This window comes from Sturnira hondurensis, unplaced genomic scaffold, assembly GCF_014824575.4.
Source record: "Sturnira hondurensis isolate 20B ecotype Veracruz unplaced genomic scaffold, ASM1482457v3 Scaffold0013063, whole genome shotgun sequence".
In the NCBI taxonomy this organism is placed as follows: domain Eukaryota; kingdom Metazoa; phylum Chordata; class Mammalia; order Chiroptera; family Phyllostomidae; genus Sturnira; species Sturnira hondurensis.
Window position 1 is genome coordinate 6,926,129 of NW_028085694.1, and position 24,549 is coordinate 6,950,677.

Below are 24,549 nucleotides of genomic sequence, written 5' to 3' on the forward strand. Positions count from 1 at the left end.
TTCTTTTTCTCTTGGTCTTTTTTATTTTCCTCCTGCTCTCACCCACCTTAGTTCTTTTACCAGTTTCCTCTCCCTTTAACTTCCAAAGTGAGAAATCACACACACACACACACACACACACACACACACACACAATTTTATCTATTGGATTAAGCTCTTATCCTGTTATGGTTTTTTAAATTGACCCTGGGTATAGGCCCAGTGTTGACACTACAGGTAGGCTTTAAGAAATATATGTTAAATGAATAGATGTTTCTCTGTTTGTACTTGGGACAAATTTTAAAAATATGTAATCTAAACTAACTAGATTTTTAAAAATTCAATTAACCATTTAAATAGGAATCAAGAATAGTCTCTGGCCTTCGTACTGAGCTGATGTCTGTGAAGGACACAGAGTTAAGTGTTACTGACTGCTCCCATAAGTAATTTGCAAGCCGCATGGGATGCAACACTATGGCCCATCAAACAACTAGGGGAATGTGAGACAAGAGCAGTCAGTGGCTGACTTGGGTGGCATGAACAGTAGGTGCTATGAACGTGCAGGGAAGAGGTCTCACTGACTGTGGGAAGGGCACTTCATTAATACCTTTGGGAGAGAATAACAAATATAACAACAGCCGTAAACGAACAAACAGACTTTCTAATCCTGGTTTAAGAAGTTTTATTTTTTTTTTACAAATTTTGGATTTTCTTTCCAAACTGTGGGTCTTGCTAGCTAGTGAAATCTTAATTTTGAGCTCAAAGATACTGGTAACTGTCCAGTCTGAACCGAGGACTAATAATTTGAGAAACTATCTAATGTATTTTGTTCCTATTATAAGCTTTCCACAGTGAGAAAAATCTTTTAACTTTATTTTTTTAATTTTATGAAACTCACATTTTTAGACAGGAAATTCAGTTATACAGCTGAAGAGTTTAGCAACGAGGGGCAACTTTTGCAAATGCTTTTAGTTCAGTACTTGGTTCAGCAGCACATATACAAATGTTTTTAGTTCAGTCTTAACTTCTTTCAATGTTTATACCAACACATAGCTCATAACCATTCTCCCCTGTTCTCTTCCTGCCCCCTTTTATTTCTTTCAGGGTAGAAATACCAATCAAGTAATGGAGAAATCAAATCGGAAAGGGAAGTCTCACAAGCTGAAGAAATCACTCAGCAAGAGATGATGGAGAGTTAAGCTCAAATTTAAATTAAATCCCAGCCTGTCCTACACCAATGGTGGATGTCTCACTTAGCTAATCTGGGCAAAACTGATATATTCAAATAACTTTAAAGATAGGTTCTCAGGCTTTCTGCTTGCTAGCAGATAGGGCTTCTGGATATATAGGGCAGTTCATCTGCCTGATATTTCAAATAAGGTTTACTGAGAATGCTGGTATCAGAGAATGGCATCAAAATTGTTTTTCATTACTTGAGAAATGTGTGGCTGGCTCAGTTGCTACTGTCCCATGTCCCGTACCTTTCTGCCACTTCATTATGTGTTAATGCTGTTCAGATTTTTGTTTATAATACATATTTGATATTCAAAGATCAAATGAACACAGTCTTTGAATCAGATTCCTATGAGTTACATGTATCCTAGTTCATCTTTTGACACTCAGAGGAAAAAACAGTGCACCATAGTTCAAGCTATCCCCCCAAACAGACAGAAATATAGCCACAAATGTTTCCCTGTACAGACCTGTTCCTGCCCATTTGTATTTGAGGAGATAACTCTTTCTGACAAAGGACAGATAATTATGTGCAGTGTTTCAGAATCTTACCATTTAAAGGTGCATTTCACTTCATTTGTTTTCTTTATCTGGTTTTCTAATGTGCTGGTCTAGTTCAGCTAGTGAAATTTTCGTTCAGATGAGACCAATTGAAAGAAAGGCAAGGAAAAAGGTTTCCTTCCCCTACCCAGAAGATTTTGAAAAAAAGACATGACAAGACAGAAAAAAAATATATATATATATAGGTTTTTTTTTCTGGTAGGAACAGTTGTTTGCATGAAAATTTTAATTGTTACCAGAACTTCTGCAGAGTTGCAAGGAAAGGCAGTTAGATAAAGCCTCAGGTTAATTTCCATCATTACCAAACACTTTACACCACTGAAAAATTCCAAACATATAAAGAGATGTCAATCCTTTTCTCTAGACAGAATAAAAAAAAAGTGTGTGCGAGGTGCGGGCAGTACTTCAAAGGCTGTCAGCAGACAAGTCAGTGAATTACAGATCTGATTTAGTTCTTAACTCCTTGAGGTAAAAGACAAACGTTCTGCAAGAGTAGCCATTCCTGGCATGCATTAAATGAAACAACTTGATAAAACTCTGCTACAATGGTACTATGGATAGAAGGGAGGAGCTATGAACAAAGTTGAGTAATCAGAATCAGGTATTTGTATCAAGACTACAAATGTTTCTGCTACTGGCAGGAGGGGGGTGTCCTTATTATGTTTAGTTATCTGAGCTAATTAGGAAGGAGATATTATTGTGTGATATTTTGAAGCCAGTATCCCAATAAATGGCTTCAAATCCCAGTTCCGTCACAATTGTGTGGTCTTGACTAAGTTACTGAAACTTCTCTGTATCCTGATATCTTCAGGAAAAGGGGAGGATGGTCCCACCAACCTCATAGTGTTAGGCAGATTAAATTAACACAGATAAAGCAGTTAGTCTGTTGAGTTTTCACTTAATATTATAATCAATCCATATACAGCAAGGGATTTCAAGATTCAGAAAGTGCATACGGTATGATACGATCCTTCCTGACATGTTTTGCGTGACCACAGAGGATACAGGCACCGAATGTCTGCTGATGAAGCCCATCATTTCCCCTCAAGCAGGGCTGCAAGATCCTCTGGCCCTGCTGAACACCCCTGAAGTTACGGAGAACTTAGCAACATCCCCCAAAGCATCCTTTTAAGATGATAATGTATCTTTTTCACTGTGCTCAGTAAAACCAGCAGAAAAGGATTGGGTGGGAATAACAACATGGTATTATACACAGGTACAAGTTTTACCAGTTCCAGAGATCCTGCTGCCAAGAACACAAAAGTGGAGTAAACTGTAACTTCTCTTGAGGAGTTAGTAGAGGAATGGTGAGTTTACAGATGAAGCAAAAGGAACCCACAGGAAATGAAGGCTGGGACCATTTAATTAGGATGCATGGTAACACCTAACCCAAGGCATACAACTTAGGTCTTTTGAGAGTTTCTTAGGAAGTTTGAAAACAAATTTGAAACTCTATAAAATATATGCTTCTGAAATAACTCTGAAGTGGTGGTTTGAGATGCCATCAGGAAATGTCATCATACCTGTCAAATATGGGCAGATCGGTTGAGAAGGGAATGCCTAGCTGTTTGCATTTTCTCAGTCCCCAATAGATCTCTCCCACCACTTTCTACATCTATCCCTCAGCTTGACTGCTGACAGAGTATTACATGGGATTCCTTTGTTCTGCAAGGGCATCCTTTAGTTTCGAATTAGTCTCAAGTTCACGTAACCAGGCAATCCTACACACCTTTCCATCTCGCAAGGTTTTCCTGTGTGGGGTGCTCTTCTCAAACTTGTTCAGTGTGAAAGAATTACCCTCTACCATTCCTTTCCTGTAATGCTGAAAATGTGACTGGAATCCTCCAGTGGCAGTGTCTGGGAAGAAGATGTCCATAGACAATGACATGATTCGAATAGAGAAATTCAATTAGCCCTTGCTGGGAAGCCTCAGTTTACTTTTCCACTCAGTATTTCAAAGAGGTTTAAAAAAATTCTAATTACTGCATACGAAATAAGTCAAATTCCTCTTCTCTCATTGTGAAGGGCTTTTATTACCCACTGCTATGAAACATATATCTTTTTTTTCCTGTTGCTATCCTGGCAGAGTAGCCTGCATACCAATAGGCTCCCTGAAATGCCTCGAAGCAGAACATATTTAGCTGTTAAATTCTAAGTACAGTAACCTGACAAATGCCAGGGACAGAAAGATCGCCCTCTGCACAGGGATACGTGTGCAGATGCCTTCTTTATGCTAACAATGACAGTGCTTCGTGCCTTGCAGTGTACTCAAAAACCAGAGCGTGCTCTTTTTTGAGGAGAAAACTATCAAAAAGAAAAAGAATTGCATGTTTTTGACACTGAAATATTTTATGTGGATACTAAAATTTTTCCCCCTTCAAACTCCACTAACTGTAAGTATCTACCTAGAAGATGAAATCTAAGATTTATGTTATCAAAACTATTCAGTAGACTAGAGGATAATTTTTTCTTCTTTTCAGGATTGTCAACTTTGTTTACAGTTTGTGTTCCGTTCTGTACTGTTGAGATTAAAGAGTCCTGCCACAGCCAGATGGCAAACCTTCTTAGAAAAATTAAGTAATACATGTAAAATTACATTGATAAGGACTGTTTCCAAAGACATATCACATTTATTAAAATCAAAATGATAACTGGAGTGTTATAATTATGTTTATGCTAATCAAAAATATATTTTTGAGTCTATAATTTTATGATATTTACTATGGTTTAAAATTGGAATGACTAAAATGTTTTTACAAGTAACTTCAATAAAACAGCATGTATATCATCAAATCTGTTATTTTCTTAAATGTATTTTCAATCTAAACGTAACCATTTGGTTATTGAAATTGTTTTTTAAAAGTGATATCAAACAGTGATATACAAAGATAAGCTTTTTTTGCCTTCCTACATTAAACTTTTTTATAAAGTTCAGTCAATCTCAAAACAATAAATAATAGCATGTATAACGATAGTAACTGAATTCTAATTCTGATTCTTCTGCATAACCTAGTAACAATTTTATGAATTGTGAAGAATAAATCTATTTAACAGGCTTGTTAGCAAGAAGCCCTTCAGTTTCCTGCTTTGCAGCAAAGTGAAGTAAAATCTATTCTTTTCTTGCTGTTGTTAAAAACATTTCAACAGTTAGTTCTTTTTTACAGAAAATGCTGCAGGAAGGTTCCAGGTTAAACACACACACACACACACACACACACACACACATACACACACACATTTTATACTTGACTATTATTGCCCAGGGTACATGCTAAGTTAAAACATACTGATACATCATTATTTATTTTAAGAGGGAGAACTTGATGGGGATTGTATTTCTAGATTAGAGAGTGGACACTATAATCTTTCTGGCATTGTAAAACTGAAGCTGGCTGCAGGGAAAATAAGCATTGAACACAACACCCAGCACTTCAACAATTGCACCTATACCGTTAAGTAACAAAAGCGTGAGACGCCTGGAACCAAAGCATTTGTGCCTAATGCCAGCAACAGTATAAAGCATTCAAGTGACATTTGATAATGAGCAGACAGTGGAGGTATTACATGCGTCTTTAGAAGAATCAGACTTCCTACCTTGAAAAGACAGATGGAGGTAACTTCCTTTATTTAAAAAAAAAGTTGTAAATAAAGCCAGGCAGCAGATGCAGTAAATTGAGTCCTTTCAGTCACTGTACACATACAGCAGTTCTGCAATAAGGGGAAAAATATAATAGGAGGAGTGGCTGTGAACGAGTGACCTCCTCAAGCTGAGTCCTGTGAACCAAGCACTGAAAGCCACTGCTCCTGATTTGCATGGATTATCTCCACTTCAACAGCTACGGAGAAGATACATTTAAATTGAGCTGGCACAATGGCAAAAAGATGGAAGAGTGAATGAATGAGGGACAGCGCATGAGAGAGAGAGAGAGAGAGAGAAAGAGAAACAGACACGAGATCGGCGAGCGTGGATGAGCTGGTTCCTGCAGAACTGTGTCTCAGAAGAGCGACAGCTCCCTCTTCATGCCACAGTGGTAGATAAGAAATGTTGTCATTAGGAACTGGTTAATCACAGGGAAATATACCCCGATTAGCTGATGTTCTATCCGATCAGATTTTTACAAACATATTTTGACTCTTTCTGTTTTGTCCTCGGGATTGTATATAATATATTGAAAATCTTTTATTAGTAGGCAATAGATTTGGGTAAACAAATTTGGGTAAAACCCTGAGTTTTGAATGAAGTCAGACTTGATTTCAGACTTTGACTTGATTGCCCTGCATGTTAGTGAAGAAACCTAGCCAAGTTGTTAAGTAAAATATTTATTCTGGAAGAAAATTAACCTCTGTTAACTTTGAAAGAGCTGGTGGTATACACTACCATGTAAAAAATTTAAATATTTATCATTGGATAATTTTCTGAAAGAATCTCAGTATACAACTAAAAGGGAGCTTTTAAAAATCTCATTAAGTTGTTAATTGTATTTTTTTCTTCACATTGTCTCTTGCTGCCAGTTCAAAATAGAATAAAGCTTTTTTTTCTATAAAATATAGATGCATCGTTAAATATACAATTATTATTTGTTTTTCAGTTTAGCATCTGCAGAACTTTATATGTTTGCATTCTCATTTTACAAATGAAAAAGAGGATGCGGGTGACATGATTGTAACTCATGCCAACAGTCACTCAATAAATCCGTGGCAGATCTCAGAAGAAAAGAATAACCCTCATTTAGCAAGTTAACATGAAGCCTGCCTTCTCTTTGTGGAAAGGTGCCTGCAGATGCCCAAACAGTCAGGCAATTAGGTAGATTCAAAGGAAAAATCAGTCAAACCAGCTGGTGGAATGAATTGATCACAGCCTTGGGGGAAACCAGTGTAAACTTGGTATGGACTGAATGACATCGTTTCAATATATTTCAACATATGACATGAAAACTCTCACCATAAACATGTAAGTGATATTTGCAGAGAGTTGTACGAAGCGCAGTTAGATTCTTGCTGCAAGTTGGGATTCTACACCCTGCCAGTAAAGATAAAGCATTTAAACACACTCTACTTACAGGGCCTCTGACTTGCTGGACGGAAGTGATACTTTAAAAGAAATCTTAAGGAAAATGCCAACCTGCATTTCCATGTGATTTACTAAAGATCTAGAATTTCTGTAGTGTGCAGACTTAGTGACTATAACAGTGTTTAGGAAACAATTGCTTGAAAATAAAAGGGTGAAGACAATAGTTATTTTACGCTTGTGGTATCCAGTAGTCTGCTCTCTGAGTGGATAGTTTTTGATACCAATTTGGGCACAGCTTGTACACAGGTAGGAGTTGGAAAGCTAATGAAGTCTCAATATTCCTTTGCAGGTCGTAAATTCTTTCAAGTCAGGGACCATATAATATAATATCCTTAAAACATCTGCCCAAATATTTTGAAAGTGTGTTTTTATATGTTTGAAATGTCTCATAAATATTTGTGGGAAAGATATGAGAAATAATGGCAAAACGTTTATATTCTCTGTATAGGTTGCCTAATGTAAAAATTGGATTCAGAAATTATAATCTATTCTGCACCTCATGTAATGAAAGCAGATAGCATAAACTTACTGTACATATCTTGCCATATTGGGATCCCAATAATAGTAGCAGTAGTGCTAGATTGTAAATTGACATGTAAGCTTAAGTTCTCCCTTCTTTACACCAGGGGGTAATGTCCAAAAGAGATGTTTAGGATCTGAGTCACGGTTTTCTGGTCACCAGCACGGCCTAGGACAATTATCAGCAATTTGCAAGCAAGTTACTTAACTTGTGTGTAGAAGGGGACAATAAAATGGCCTTTATTATATGATTGGTGTAAGGAATGAAGAAAAGGATTTAGCACAGCACCTAAGGAAACACTTAATCAGTGCACACTATTTTATAATTGTCATGAATCTGTTTCCATTGAACTTTATTGTCTCCTTCCAAACTTGGAAACTGTTCTTACAGTATCTATAGCATGCAGAAAAATGCAAACTTCTTTCTCTCTTTTTTTTTTCTGGCCATCATGTGAGGAGGGCTCTTTTCCGGTCCTTGACAACCAGAAGGACTGGTGCCTCTACATTTTTATAAAAGACAGAAATAGCAATACTATTCTCAGGAGAGCTAGAGAGTTGTAGCAGCAGATCCAACCTTCTGTACAGAAATAGGAAATGGCTTGTGTGGTACCATGTGAAGGGCACCCAGAAGCTCCTGGCCCAGAAATATTTTCCCATCTGTTCTCTCCTATTTCCTGAAATGCCACCATTAGGGGTTCGTTTTATGTTTTACTGGCTTCCCATTCTCTTTTTCAATGCATGTAGTACTGGCAGAACGAACACATTAACAAGTTTATATTTTAACACACGGATCCATAGTACTTTTAATTATTCCGTCAGAGATACTTTCTTCTGGTAACCAGCTGAAGATCAGCGATGTCCAGGAGAAGCTGGACTCCGACAAAGGTGAAGCTAAAACTCATCTGGTGTACAACAGTGTGTGGGGATGGAGTTCTAGCAAGGGTACGGCCATACCCGTGCTTGCGTGCACTTGCATCTGCTGGTACGTGAGAGCGCCTGCAGTTGGTGCTCCGAGAATAATATGGGAGTGCTGGCCCCTCATGTACTGGGATAAGGAGCAAGAATTCATTCATTCATTCAACAAAAATACATTGATTATTTTGTTAGCAAAAACCTAGGATACATATATGAAAATAAGTGGCCCTTGCTCTCATTTCTAGTGGAGATGACAGAAACAGATACGTAAGCAGCTTGATTTAATATTGGGCATCTGTAAAAAGGGAAAAAGTGCAGAGGAAAGCCAGTGAAGGCAAAGTGCAGTTAGGATAATTAAGAAAGCCTTCACAAACCGCGCAATGTTTGATGTGACTCTTGAAGGCAGTGGGAGCTGCTGGGGCAAGTAAGGGATGAAGGAGGAGGAGGCAGCGGGTGTGTTCCAAGCCTAGAGAACATGAGTCTGGAGGCAGGGTGGCATGAGGGAGACAGCCTGCTGGGACAGTCACTGCAGTATGCTCGGAGCACAAGGTGGGAGACGAGCGGGAAGTGGAGAGAGGTATGACTGGAACAGGAGAAGGGGATGGAGGAGCAGGTCACATCGGGGAGCCACAGGGTATCAGCACGACTGACCCTGTCTACCTCTGGACCTGAGCCTGGGCCCTTTGTCTCTCCTCTGCCCATGTACACCTTATCTGCGTGTTCATGTGGGCCCCAGCCCCGTGAAAACATACTTAGGACAGTGTTTAAACGACAAGGAGTGCTGTCTCCGGTGAGAAAAGGGGATGTATTGCCAATTAGATTAGAGAATGAAGTGTTTAGGGAGATGAAATACTCCCAAATTGTTTGTGAGGGTTTGACACCCCACTCCCTAACCGAAAGTGCTTATGGCATATTCATATATGAATTAAAATTAATTGTGTTTGGAGACTTTGGGATGTAGCAAATCAAGGTAGAAATCACTGCTGGAGCCCTGCAACTCATTTCGCATATAAAAAATACAGCACTTTAAAATCCTCAGTGAGACAGATTACCAGCATTAATGCCATTAACACTAATGATGGTTAATAATTAGAAAATCCTATGTATAAAAGCAATGATGATAACAGAGTAAAACCAGATACCAAACTTCCTAACTCTAATATAAAATGCCATATTATAAACCTCCCATTTTCTTCTATTGCTTGAATCTTAGATATTTGGACATATTTATCCAGAAAATATTGAAGTCCCTATGCTCAACCCGGGAATGACAAATTGCTTCTTGTAAATATCACACTTACAGTAAAATTCACTATAAGATAAATGGATACATAGATATTTGACCCAGTAGTGAGAAATATGTTTGAATTCTAACAAGGACTGGTTCAAACTTAAAAGTAATAACTGTCAATTTCTTATAAACCCAATGACAAGTAAAACCTCTGAAAAGGGCCCCCAAACCACCAATGACTAAAAACGTCATGCCGATTAACAACAGGACTGAATACATTAGGATTCTTCTCAATTATCTTTTGATGGCAGTTCTCCCACCTTCCCCCAGGGACATGAAAAGAGTGCTGCCACTGGATCTCCCGTCAGGAAAAATCTTGTGGGTCTGCAGTAAGGAGTGAAGTTGGCTGCCCGGCCACCAGCTCTCAGCACCTTCTCGGTTCACCTCCTGGAGCCCAGACAGTGGCTAAGTATATAATGGGGCTGTTATGGCCGGTCCATTTCTGCCCAGTGCAGGACTCCTCAGGGGCTTCCTTGCCCAGCCTCGCCTCTGCCAGCACTAGACTTTCTTTTGGATGCTTTTTAAATTTTTAAATTTTTTATTTTATTATTATTTTTATTTAATTCTTATTCAAGTACAGTTTTCTGTCTTATATTCCCAGTCCTGCCCCCCCCCCCAGTGCTCCCCACTTCCCTCCCATTTCCGCCCCCCACCTTAGTTATTGTCCATGTGTCCTTTATACTTATTCATGTGAGTCCATCCCTTTTTTTCCTATGATTCTCTCCCCTCTCCTCTCTGGCACTAGACTTTCATAGGCTCAGGTTCCTGATAAAACTCTTAGACGCCTAACCTCTCTCAGGGCCCGCTTCCTAAGAGACACAAGTTCCTCACAGTAAACAACAGTGTCTTGATCTGGAACCAACTTTTTCTTTATTGCTTCTTATCCCTTCTCTTCAATTTCTAAAGAACTGAGCTGTTACTCCGCATACACCTGTAGAGCTCCTAGACAGCTCCCCGCATGCCTCTGTTCCAGATGTTCCTGTTCTTGGACCCGGGAAAGATTCCTGGGGGGGTTAAGGGTTCTCCAGGAGCTGCTCTCACTGACTTGCTTCTCGGGCCACTTTTTTGTTTCCACGCCCCCTGATGTGTTTGGTACAAATGTAGGCACTCTACCAAACACAGAACTGAATCATCCAGCAGACTTAATAGACCGACTGCATGTAGACAAGCAGCACAAAGGACATGCTGATGTATTTAGATCAATAAGGATCTGGAAGACATTCAGGCGCAGGGCTGAAAGAAGTTCACATCAAGCAGGGATTGAAAGATGTAAGAGATTCTAAAAGGAGCTCACGGGTAGGTAGTGGTCTTGGTGGTGCATGGAGTAGGGGAGAAAAATGAATGAAGCTTCAGGAATGAAGTCATTAGTGAAAACGATAGTGCACAGGGATTTTTAATTCAATTCTTATCTCTACCATCAAGGCACTTCAATGTTCGCACTGCAAATAAGAGTAACAAATACTCGCCACCCTGTTTCATTTGTAAAACACTCAGAGTTTCCCAAACAATGGCATTGTTTAACAATAAAGGCATATCACCAGTAGTGAGCTCCTCGCATTTTGGATTCTAAGACGAACATCAGTAAGGAGAAAAAGAATATGTTAGAAAAACTTTCATTTCCACAAAGCATTCCAAAAGAGACCCAAATGGTTTATGCAAAGAAGAAATTTACCAGAACTCTGAATCTTAAGGAAAAATGGGCCTACACAATATTGATTATACATAACGTAAGAAGTATACTGTTAACTTGTATGTATACACAAGTACAACTATTCTAAAGAAAACTAAAGTAATTCATTGTTCTAGGCTAATATGAAGCAAATGAGTATTTAGCTCCCTTAAAAAGTTATCCTTAATGTTTATAATGCTCAAAAATGTCAAGAATTAATGTTTATTTGACCACTTCTTGCATACACCCACTCATTCAGATGTAAGCAATATTCACCCCACCTGCAAGTACAAGGTATAGGTATTGAATGTATGAAGATCCTGGTGCAGAACTCAAGGGAACAGAGGCCGAACAAGTGATTATGACATTTTGAGATTGAATCTCACTTCAGTTTGTGTACCAATTGATTCTCTCACTCATTCATTCCCTCATTCATGTTTAAAACCAATTATGCATTCAGTATCTACGGTGTGGGGCTGTAATAGTGAACAAAGAATAACTTCTTTCCTTGTTTGTGGAATAGCTAGCAGGGAAGAGAGACATCAAAATGAGCAATTACATTAAATGATGCTGCAGATTGCAAAAAGTATAACAGTGCTTAGTAACTTCTGTGACAGACATGTATATCTATTTCCTCCTCCACTGATTCTGGGCTTGTTTGGTGACTTGCTATTAGCAGTAGAATTTGATGGATATGAAATTGTGCCAGTTTTGAGGCTAGGCTTCAGGAGGTCTTGCAGCTTCTGCTTTTATACTCTTGGATCCCTTTGACTTCAAGGTAAACATGCCCATACCAGCCTAGGGAGAATGAGAGACCTAAAGTAGACAGACTCCAGTTACCTCCGCCATTTCACCTGAGGCCATTACAACTCACTAGCTAATTGAACATGCATGAGTACATCCAGCCAAGATCAGTGGTCTATGACCCAGACTCCAAAGAATGGCCAAGTTAAAGCAATTGTCAATATATAAAACCATGAGCTAAATACATGGTTTCTTCTTTGTCTGTTTACTTAAGACACTAACTTTTGGGGTGGTTTGCAAAAGCAAACAAAGACAGCTGACAAAAAAGCACTAAGATAGGAATAATATTAGGGTATAGATCATAGACATGTGATAATGCAATCTATTCAAGTTTGGGAAGGCTGTCAGAGGGAGATGACATTTAACCTGACACCTGATGGCAGAGAAATAGCAGCTAGCAAATGATCTTGAGCCCAGAATATAAAAGCTTTATAGGAAAGGAGGCATTCCTGTTGTATATATCAAGAGCAGTTCACAGATAAGATATTCAGACCCAAAAGCTGGATTGACCCTTGACTCTTCTTTTTCTTTTAGTTCTCACATAAAATCTCCTGTAAATTCTGTCATCACCACCTTTAAAATATATCTAGACCTCAACCACTTCTTGCTACCTCCATTTCTACTCTTCAGGTTCAGGCCTCATAGTCACCTGAAGTATTACTCAGTGTCCTACGTTCTCTTGGATTCTGCTCTGTAGTCTTCCTGCTTCCCTACTATCTATTTTCACCACAGAAACTAGAATAAAGCTGCTAGAACACAAGGCAGCTCTTGCCACTCCTCTACTCAAAACTATGTAATACATTAAATGGCAGCTTCCCCAAAAGATATGTCATCTGGCCAATGTCCAGAACCTGGGAATGAGGCGGTATTTGAGACTATTAAGTGAAGGATCTGGAGATAAGATCACCCTGGATGATCTGGATAGACTCTAATCCAATGACAAGTGTCCTTACAAGGGACACCAGGGAAGACACACTAACATCAAGGAGAAGACCATGTGAACAAGGAGAAGGAGCCTGAAGGGAGTTGTACCGAACTAAGGAATGCCTGGAGCCGCTAAGAGCAGGGAGGAGCAAGAAAAGAGTCTGCCTTAGAATCTTTGGGAGAAGCATGGCCCTGCTAACACCTTGGTTTTGGACTTTTGACCTTCCGAACTAAGACAGACTAAACATCTGTTGTTTTAAACCACTTGTAGTACTTTGTTAAGACACCCCTAGGAAACTATCACACTGCCAATGCCTTCTTATCTCATTCAGAGGAAAACACCCTTGCTAGAGTCTTCCCAAGGCTCTACTGGACTCCCTTCCCCCTACTCCTGGCCGCTCTGACATCATAGCCTATTCTTTCCCCCTTATTCTCCCCACTTGAGCCTCTCTGGCCTTCCTGCTGTGCCTCCAATTCATAAGGCATGTGCCCTCTTCAGGGCCTTTGCATTCACTGTTCCCTTTGCCCAGCATGACTGTCCTCCAGATATCTCAGAAGCATGCGTATTTCGGGATTTTTCTGAAATGCCTTTTACGTAGTGAAGACTGCCTGATCTCTTTATTAAAATTCTGTCCACTGCCCAATGCATCCTATCCCCAGCCCAGCTCTCTCTTCTCTTCCTGCCTCACTTATCTTCCAACCTAAATACACCTAATATACGATATGGATAAGTATGCTATAGTTATCCAATTGTTTAACTGGCCTCCTACCTAGAATGTGAGCTTCATGACAGAGACATTTTTCACTTTTTCTCATTGCTGTAGGCCTAGCATTTAGGAGAAATGGCTAGTACATAACTGTTCAATTTAATACGTGACATGTTTATGATTTGAGGAAATTATTTATATGAGGAATCTGGGAACTCCTTACTTTAGTTACTTCTGGGTAACGTTTCTAAATCTCTCCAGAATTCCCATTAGCCACTGACTAGAATTTCTGCTGCTAATTCTGTGGAGTAGCAGAGCACGGATGCTCTAATTTCACAGGATGATGACACTATTCTGTTATGGCAAGAAGATCATATCCAATTTGTACTTCGAAACCCCTTAGTTTCCACTTGTCACTTTGCATTTGACTTCATTCTGGGCTCTAGAACTCGGAGTGAAATAGTAATGAGGGTGAGCCGCTGCACCGGCAACAGGAAGTGCAAGTGGAAATTTAGGGACTTAAAGGAGGTTTGAAGGAAGCCATATCAGAAGGGGGATACACCTGTAAAGCAGCCTTAGGAGGAGGAGCAGACAACGTGCCCTTGGCTGATTTTCCCTGATGCGATTTCAAAGAGTTTCAGGCATAGTCTTACGGACTGGTAGCTTCATCATATAAACACAGAGAGGGTTTGCCCCAGACTTGTCAGTTCCTGCTTCCTGCATAGGAGACTAGGAGCTTCAATGCCAAAGTTAAATAAAATTTACTTACCAATTTATATAAATATTTTTCCCTACCATTCTTACCTACCAAAGGGAGAGGAATGGATGAAACAGAGGGCTCCAGAAGGTCTTGTGACTATGTCTGTGTTATCTGGCTTTAGGAATTTTGCTCTTTTGTGTCACTCCAGAGATGTTTGCATAGCAACAAAAAGTGGGACAATATTCTATCCTTTGGAAATCAGTGGGAGAGCTGAAATAAAAATATAAGCAATCAGCAGAGACATAAATGAAAGGCTGTATTCCAGAAGTGGAGTTAGTTTAATTAGACAAACATCTAACAGTCAAGGAGTTAACGATGTTGTGGTATTTTAATTAGGCTTGGAGTTTGGGTTTGATTCAGATAAAAATCCTCAACTGCTTATCCCCAGCATTCCAGGACTGATCCCAAATGATCCCATCTGCAAAATTAGGCTGGGAATAGTGCCCAAACAAGATTTCTGAAAAGATTTTTGGGACTTTCTCCTTTGACTAAGATGTGAAATTCTGCAAGGATTGTAAGAACAGTTTTTTTTAAATGTCTTGACTAGAAATTGGGAGTGAAATAACACAAGAAAAATGTTTATGTGTACTTGCAGTGAAACTCACCTACGCTGCTTCATATATTGAAACAAGATTTGAGTGGAATTTTTTTAAAAATTTTTGCTCATGATACAAACACTAGAGAAGCAAATTTAACTATCTGCTTCATTTTCATGACAGAGGATAATGAATACATATTTAAATAGCAATTCCAATAAATCTAGAAGTTGGTTTTATATAGGAATATGAGAAATGAAGTAGTCAGTGGGAGTTTTTAAAAACTGTAGCATTTAAAAATTTTCTGCACTATCTTATTCTTAGTGCTGTGCAGTGAAAAGAGGGTGGATGGGGCATTATTTCTTCTATTCTTGTTCACACCTTGTAGAAAGTGATCAGTTGGGGGAATTTTTGGACATCTAAGTAAAATAATTTCGAAACTATATAAATTAGTTCCATAAATTCAAAGAAAGGTGATGAAAAAAGAGAGAGGTGTATTTCATTCATTCAACAAAAACTGACTGAGCATTTTAATGTTGAGGCTACAACAGACAAAACAGACCCTGTGGAGGCTGCAGTGTGATGCTCTAAGGGGGCGTCCAAGCTGGGGCTCGTGGGCTGCATGCGGCCAGGATGGCTGTGAATGGGGCCCAACACAAAATCATAAGTTTACTTAGAACATTATGAGATTTTTTTGTGATTACATGTTGCAGTGTACTTAATGTGTGGCCCAAGACGACTCTTCTCTTTCCAGTGTGGTGCAGAGATGTCAAAAGTTTGGACACCCCTGGATGGGGGAGGCAAACTTTAAACAAACAACAGCCATCTATCGAGGCTGGTCGGTCCATGGATTATCTATCTGTCTATCCAATTACAGGCTGCAGTACATTAGGTGGGGTGTGAAGTAGATACTATGATATAAAATAGTGGTGGACCAAAGTGCTCAAGGAAGATTTCAGATTTAAGAAGAAAAGAGAAGAGTAAGAAAAAAAATCACACAGGAGGGATATGAAAAAAAAAACATTGCAGCAAGGGGAAGCACCATGCCATACCTTGGCTGGTATGAGAAAATGTTTGGCATACTTAAGTACAAAAGGAGAGCTGGAGTGGAGGAGAATGTGGCAGCAGGTACAGCTAGAGAGGTGAGAAAGCCAGAGCATTCTGGAACTCAAAGCCATGATAAGGATTCAAACTTTAAGTACAAGATGAAGACTTTGGAAAAGTTTTCATGATGCCTCTGGGTGGAATGGGGTAAGTTAGAGTGACTTCACCTAGTTTCCATGTTAAGATCACTACTGACTGCTGTAGAAGATGGTCTGGAGCAAGGCTTGAGGGAGTGGAAGTGGGGAAACCAAGGCGGGAGTCAGTGCCTGCCGTAGTAAAGATGCGTCACGAAGGTGGCTTAGACGAGGGTGGAATATGGAAATAGATAGAAATGGATGTCTCCAAAGTAAAATTAGAGTAGAAAAAAGGGGGACTCAGTGATGAGAGCTGAGGATCAAGGAAGGCTCAAGGATGACTTCTGCATTTCTGGCTTTAGCCGTGGTAGATGGTCATGTTACTCGCTGTGTGAAATGGCAAAGATTTGGGGAAGAACTGGGTTGACAGAAAATGAAGAATTTTGAATATGTTATGTTTACAAGATCCACGATTCCTCCAAAAGAGACATAAAGTATCTAGGCTGTTTGATACATGAACCATGTGTTCAGACTAGAGGCCTAGTCTAGGCATATAAATGAAGAAATGTTATTACTGTTCATTATCTCCTCTGCTTAAACATTCTCAGTGGATCTCATTGCTGTAACGTACAGTTCCATATCTTTAAGATGTTGTTGAAGCCCATCTACTATCTTGCCTTCACAACTTTATATGATTTGTGATACTTGAATTTATTTTTCCCGGATTCTAGTATGAATTACAATGTAGAGTGACCAATGAAAAGTGAGGTAAGTGCTCAGGGTTGCATGTGGTATTCTCCCTTCAGCAAGAGAGTGTCCTCTGTGTATTCATACTTTACTTCTACCCCAGTCATAACACCTAAAAGACCACATTACTATTTATCTATTAACAGTTCTGTCTATTCTACTAGAACATGCACTCATAAAGGACAGAACATTTATTATTTTAGTTATACCCCAAACCCAGTATCCAGGGCCCAGAGAACTTGACACAGTACATGCTTAATAAATCAAACTGGTAATGCATATTAAACAGAGTAAACAAATTTTCATGGGGAATTTTACAGACTGTATTCATCTAATTCTAGAATATTGTTGAACCAGTTCTGGAAACTTCATAAGAAGGTACACTAAATGTCAAAATACCACACATTTATATATATATGCAAGGTTAAATTGGGTTGCCTAGCAGGTACTGTGCTTGGGAATGAGAGTTCTGAACACTTGCCATACTCAGTACCCTTGGAGGTCGCTGGAGGGAGGGGATATTGTAAGAAAAGGAAATCTGAAGCCCCTGGGCCAGTACTGATACAAATGGGTACTATTTTATTTTCAATTCCAAACATGTTTAGACCACTCCTTGAATATTTCTATACTTCTTCGAGTCTGTCTTGGAAGTAAATTTTCAACTGATTCTAACAACGTTTTGGAGACAAGGAGCTCGTCCTGCGATGCACTATGGCTGGCCGCCTCCCTCCCCAGGGATGGCTTTGTCTAGACAGAGTCTTGATCCAGTTCTGCCTGGTTCTGCTTCAAGAGAAACTTAAAATATCTTTAGAACCAACCTGATTTCCAACTGGCAACAAGCTCAAGAGCTCTGGTGTGTCTAGTTTTTTAGGCCCCAACTGTTTGAAGGCTGCTGCAAGTGCCAGAAGACTCACGATTTTAGAACTGCTTTACAATTCAGAATGTGAACGTGGCAATGTCTGGGAGACCTGGCCCATCAAAAGCAAAAAATGAAACACGAAGGGCCTATGTTTTAAGAGTGTTTTCCTATTGTGCAGTAAAAGGCAGAGCTTGTAAGAGTCTGGATACAAACTCAAGTGCCACTAGTGTCCAAGGAGGTAAAGTGACTCAGTATTAGAGAATAACACTGGTAAAGTGTTGGGCATGCACTGCCCAACCCCAAACACACACAGTAATTAAGAAAACAAAATGTGACAGAGTGAGCCTTCAGAAGTATGCATCAGATCATGTTACTCCTCTGCTTAGAACAGCACTTTTCTACTTTTTTCATCTCATGGCACACATAAACTAATTACTAACATTCTGTAGTAAGCCATACAATGTGTTTCTGCCCATCTTACAAGAAACAATAGCTATGACTCTGATTCATTCACACTGGACAGCTGCTGCTGTGTTGGCTGCTGTCACTTTTTTACTTGGCAACCTAAGGGAAAAGAGGTCAGGGCCCCTGACGAAATAGTCAGGTATGGTCATGGTTTAAGAATTCCCGTGGAGGCACACTGGGTGAAAATCACTGGGTGAGAACTCTTCACTATCCTTCCCTGTCTCCCAGAGAACGTCAAGCCCTTCCATTGCCTGCAAGGCCCTGCTTGACCTGGTACTTCTCTGACTACACCTTTTACCGCCCTCTTCTGTTTCCAGCCATTCCAGCCCCCTGGCCCTCTCATTGGTCCTTGGACACAACCAGCATGTTCAGGTCTCTGGCCTTTGAACATACTGCATCCTCCGCACAGATGAACTCCCCTCAAACTGAACACGGACTCTGATCAGTTTGGTAGGTGTCTACTCAGGTGGTGTCTTATCAGAGATGCTGTCCCTCAGAGCATAATACCACACTGCCTCTGTCACTTTCTCTTCCTCTTCTTCTGTGTTACTTCCACAAGCAGACACTTTAATATTTCTAAAAACATTTGAAGTGACTATGTTGTATTACTTCAATAGGCTCGTTTTCTTAAATATGTGTATGTGTATGTATGTGTGTGTATGTATTTCTCTTTCTCTCTCTATATATATACATATATATAGTTCTTTAAACAGTGTATCTTTGTTTAATCCTGAATAAACATGTCAATATATGTGTATAATAAAGGAACTGACATTTGTAGTGTTTTAGGTAACATAAATTTTTTTTCTCAGCTTCTTGGTCAATATAACTCTATTGAATTGTTTTCCCTTCCCCAGTATGAACTCTTGGTCATATTTTCTTACATTCCAGATCACTACTTTTAAATAACATATAATCTCATTCCAAATTTTAGAATATAGTTCAGTTTATTATTAAGGTCTCATTTTCTGCTTTAATTTAAAGCTTCAGAAGCTCCAGATTGGACCTGACTCAGATGAGTAAACTGCTATGAGAAAGGAACCAGGGTGGCTTCCTCATTCTTTCCGTATCAGCATTTCTTTTCACTTCTGCTCTTCCTCAAGTCAGAATGAGGAAAGGAGGGATAGAAGCCATAGTTAGAGGTGCTAGTGTAAACTGGAGAAGGTGCTCTCTGGGTGTGACAGGTACCCAAATACCGACTATCTTTTTTTAGGAGGAAGTTTGTGAAGTGCTCAGAAATCTCCCTTGCTGGACTATTCCTTAGGTCTGACCGAATGCCTAAAATCAACAATCAGCTTTCACATTCAGTGCACAACTCCACTTTCTCCTTAGATCTTTCTCACACTGATTCAAGACCAGCTACCCTCTGTGGGTCTACTTGGCCAGGAGGAGAAAACTCCTTTCTTCCAGTCCTTCACTGCACCCTCCCGCACCATTTTGGTGGGGGAGTAGCACTGTTTCTTTTCCTGCTTTGCTCAGCCACTTTCCTTTGGACTTCCCCCTGCTCACTCTCAAACTCCAGGAGACACATCAGGGATTGTCAACCGCTTTTAAGAAACTCCTTTATTTGATCTCATATACACATCTACAGCTACCTTCAAAGAAATCCTTTTCCTATCAATCTCCTGACTTGTTTGTATACATCCTCAGGCTATAGTGGCTAAATTAGTTTTACAACCTTGTTACAAGTTCTATCTACTAGATGTTCTACCATCTGTTGATTTTAGCCTTTGGAATCTTGAACAAAACTCTAAGGAGAAAGAGAATGCATTACACATATAATAAATGTATATTTGCATCATTTTAAAAGGTAGGCTTTTTTTTCTTTTTGGTATGGCAAAAGCCCTACAACTCAAACAAATGCAAATTGATCATTAATTTTTAAAAAAACATTTTATTTCATTTTTAGAGAGAGGGTAAGAAAAGGAGAAAGAGAGGGAGAGAAATATCAATGTGTGATTGCCTCTCGCACATCCCATAACTGGGGACCTGACCTGCAACCCAGGCATGTGCCCTGACTGGGAATCAAACTGACAGCCTTTTGGTTGATAGCCCATGCTCAATCCACTGAGCCACACCAGCCAGGGCTGATTATTAACCTTAAAAATAGGCTATAGAATGATGTAATTATATAAAACATATCTATATTTAAATGAAGTTTATATATTTTACTAATATGAATGCAACATATAAATTTAATAGTTACTTAACATGAAGAAGATCAATGGCAAACTCTGCTAATGTATTTGAAATTTCATTATAGTGATGACATTATTCTAAGGGAAAAGTACAGCAGAATAAGTATAAGGCATTTGAGAAAAGATGATCAGTAAATCTCAATGATTTGTATGAAATGACAAAATTGGTAAACAATATCAAAGAAAATAAAAGAGTTTTTAGATTTTTGCAATAAATAAACTTTTCTTCCCCCTTCCCCTTTAAAGAGAAACAATTTTAGGGAGAATGATGGTGAAGCACTATGAAAGTAGTAGAATGTTAAGGAGCTACTGCTGTGTTTCATTACACAGGGTGCAGCAGAAGTAAGGCCTGCTTGAGTGTGGTTGGCAGAGTAATAATTTATAGTTTTAATTTGAACATTTTACCTAAAATGTCATATAGTATGCTTGGGTGTGATATGGTTATGTTACAGAATCACATGCTTGTAATTTTGTAAGAAGATTTTGTAATAAAAAAGGGCATTATTTGTGCCGGACCCTGCACATCTAAATTGTTCATTTGCCTAAAGAGTTAATGACCACCAAGCACAGCAGTAGTCACCTTTTGAGAAGGAACGCTGATTGTATGTCTGCTTGTGGAATATGAAACAAACAGGACGCTGATGGATGCCCAGACAGTATGGAGGTTCTGCTCAGACTGAGCCACATGGCTAGCGATGGAGCTCTCAGAGAATCTTGCCTTTAAACAATTGAGACTTGAATTTGCCCAATTTGACAATGGAGTTAAAACTCCCACCCTCAAACAAAGCCTGGGAAAATCAAATCTAGGGCACTGAAATACACAAATAAGGTAAGCTGTAAAATAATACAGAATTTTTGTTCCCCTTTCACTCTTACATAGGAGAGCAGTATTCTTCAGAAATTTTGTGCTGTCTGAATCATCTAAGCCTCCCTCATCTTCTTGAGTAGTATTAAGGCTTTGAAAAGAGAAGTTGGTACAAGACCCCTAATGTCTTGTCCTTAGAGTAACAGTTTTACTAGTTGCCGAAGAGTAGAAAAGAGACCAACTCTGCTGTCCCCAAATTGGGACTTTGTTTACAGAATCCAAACATTTTGATAGGCTGAAGCTATCAATGACTTATTCATTTGGAACAGATTTATACTTTTACAATAAGAAAGTGATTCTAAAGAGAAGAAGAGGCACATATATATTTATCTATCATGTACATTATTAATAACAAATAAGTCTTTTTCTTTTTTTCTTTTCCCAATTTTTTTGTTTAATTATTTTTCAAGTACAGTTTTCTGTCTATAACTCCCATCCCATCCCACCCTCCATGCTCCCCCCCTCCCTCCCATTTCCACCCTTCTCAGTTGTTGTCCATGTGTCCTTTATATATGTTCCTTTAAATCCCTCCTCTATTTCCCCTGAAATTCCCTCCCCTCTCCCCTCTGGTCATTGTCTTTTTCTGACTTGGCTTTGGATGTTCCTTATAAACTGAAATGTAGAAAATTTCTGAAAAAAATCCAAATTTCACATTTACTCACAAGCAGTAGTTACATATCCTATACTCAGAAAAATAAATGCTAAAATCAAATATCTGAACTCTGAAATCATTGTGAATTTGTCTCAATGAATTACCAATCACTGAAACAAATATCTGAAGAAATGAAGACACATACTGCCTTTGCTTTAATTCTCTCCATAGCTTTAATGCAAGTACTGTGTACTGTACACCAATCCAGAGACACAGTCCAAAGATCACGACAGCCCAAGGACAGATGTCAGAGAGTATTTACACCTGTGGGAATAGCAGCTAAGAAGCTATAAAAGCACAGAAAGTCACTATCTCCGAGCTCCATACTGAGGTCACCTATTTCCACTTCTCTCTCTTCCCCACTCCTTCCCTCCCTCCCTCTCTCTCTCTCATTTCTACCCTCTCACATAGATTCTCACTCTGTAACTGAATAGTCAAGTGGAGTCCAAAAGAAATAAGCTTTGGTTTGGTTTTCATTTTATATCCATGTGATAAGGGGATTTTAATTAATCTCTCCAGATTTCTGATTTCTCATCAATTATACAAGGATAATAACAGCATCTATCAACAGGATTAATAGTGATTTGAGACTTAAAACAGTGGATGATATTCAGCATAGTGGCTAGCACAGAGCACGTATTCATCCTTTGTTAGCCATTGCTACTTGTCTTTTGTCACTTATGTTTGGCCTATAACAGCTGACCTAGCTTTAAAGATTGCCTATATGTGAAATTTAAGCCTAATTCTCCATAGCTAACTACCTTGGTGTCTTAGATGCTCAATTCCAAATTCCCAAAAGAGCGATGTCATTGGTTCAGGCCACAGTACCAGGCTTATGAACTGCCTCCCTTTTCATTGGTGTCCATTACTGATTGAAACGGCGATGCTTGGGAGGGACATAAGAGACACTATGGAATCAAGCAGGCTACTGCTCATATAGCAGGGGTTATTGGGAAGGCAGTTTTCTTTAGGACACATGTTCAGGCTACAGAAGCAATGACAGAAGTCCCTAATAAACTGTGGTTTCCTATTTTAATGATATATTTCATATGTAGTCTCAGTATTGGCCTATTACGTAGACAGTGTAGGTCTCCAAATCTAGTTTAAACAGTTTCAGACTTGTCAGGTTTCCACGACTGGCCAAGTATATTGGATGATTTCCATCTCTTCTCTTTCCTGTGGTGACACGAGGTAGAAGCCATATCTAAACATGAAAAATAAGTGGTTGTCAATGAGACTGAACTGGTCAGTGCTGTTTGTCACAGCAGGTCCTCACAATCAATCTGGAAGTGCCACAATCAGGATTGATTATTATGAAAGCCAGCTGTGGCTCATCTATTTCATTGCAGATGGCCACAGCCTTTGATTCCATTGAGAAAAGTAATTTGTCACCAAAAACTCAAATGCTGCGTTCGCAGAGCTTTACTTTCAGACACAGGGAGGATAAATGGCCATAAGGAACTGAATGGGGAGTTGTCACATCTCTTACTGAGATGGTGTGTGTGTGCGTGTGCGTGTGTGTGTTGCAGGTAGTGAGATGCGGGTTGTTGGTTCCTGGTTCTAAAGTTCCTTTGCATAAACAAATTTCGGTGAGTCTAACTGGACTTAATTTTTGGTCCTTTGCCTTGCGCAGACATGACAGGTCTGGGTTTGCAGCTTAAGAATTTCATGTAACTCCCTATAAAAAAAAACAATTGTATCACTACAGTCCTAATAATATGATATAATAACATATGAGCTTCTAACAAATGGTTTTATTGTTGTACTTATTGCTTCCAATTTTGATAAGCATTGAAGTTTCCATACAAAATTATTTTATTCAATTCAGTAATAAAGGAAGAAGTAGATGAAATAGAAGTTTGATTTAAAAGTCTCTGTTTTGCTCAAGATAAGCTGGTATAAAAACATTTGTTGAAGTTACTGAGAGCCGATTTTCAAAGTCTCACTGCTAATTTGAACCCTATCAAAGAAACGCACATATGTCCACCCGTTTTTTCAGTATAAATTAGGAAATATTGAATAACTGAAGTGCTTTTGTGCTCTAAATTTTCATTAAGTATACCTCAAATGCTAATCTCAGACTTCAGTCTTATGTCAGGTTTACTTTAGTAAAATAAATTAGAGAAATAATGGACCAAATAAAGCTTTCTATCAGGAAATCCACAAAAACTGAATTTTAAAAAAGTTTAGGAAAAGTAATGAATATTTTAGACTCTTATAGGTGTATTCTTTTATTATCCTCAAGGGTATATTATTTTGGTCCTTCAGAGAGCTGATCTTTCCTACCTAAATGAAATCAGATCACTATCAGAGTAACAAACTTCCAAAAGACTAGGAAGACATATTTCCTGGGAAGAATTTGGGAAATCTTGCTTAATAAATTGCCACTGACACTTGAAAAAGAAAAAAAAGGAGAAAATAAATGACAGTAGATCTTTGTGAAACAAACCAAGTACATTTTCAGCATGTTATCTGATAATTTTTGAAGCATACATAACACACGAGTCATAATACTGGGTAACATATGTATGCCTGTTATTACACTCATTCTACATTTTTACTTAAAGGAGCATGGTATCAGCTTGGATTTTATAGGTAAGCTACAATGTAAACCTT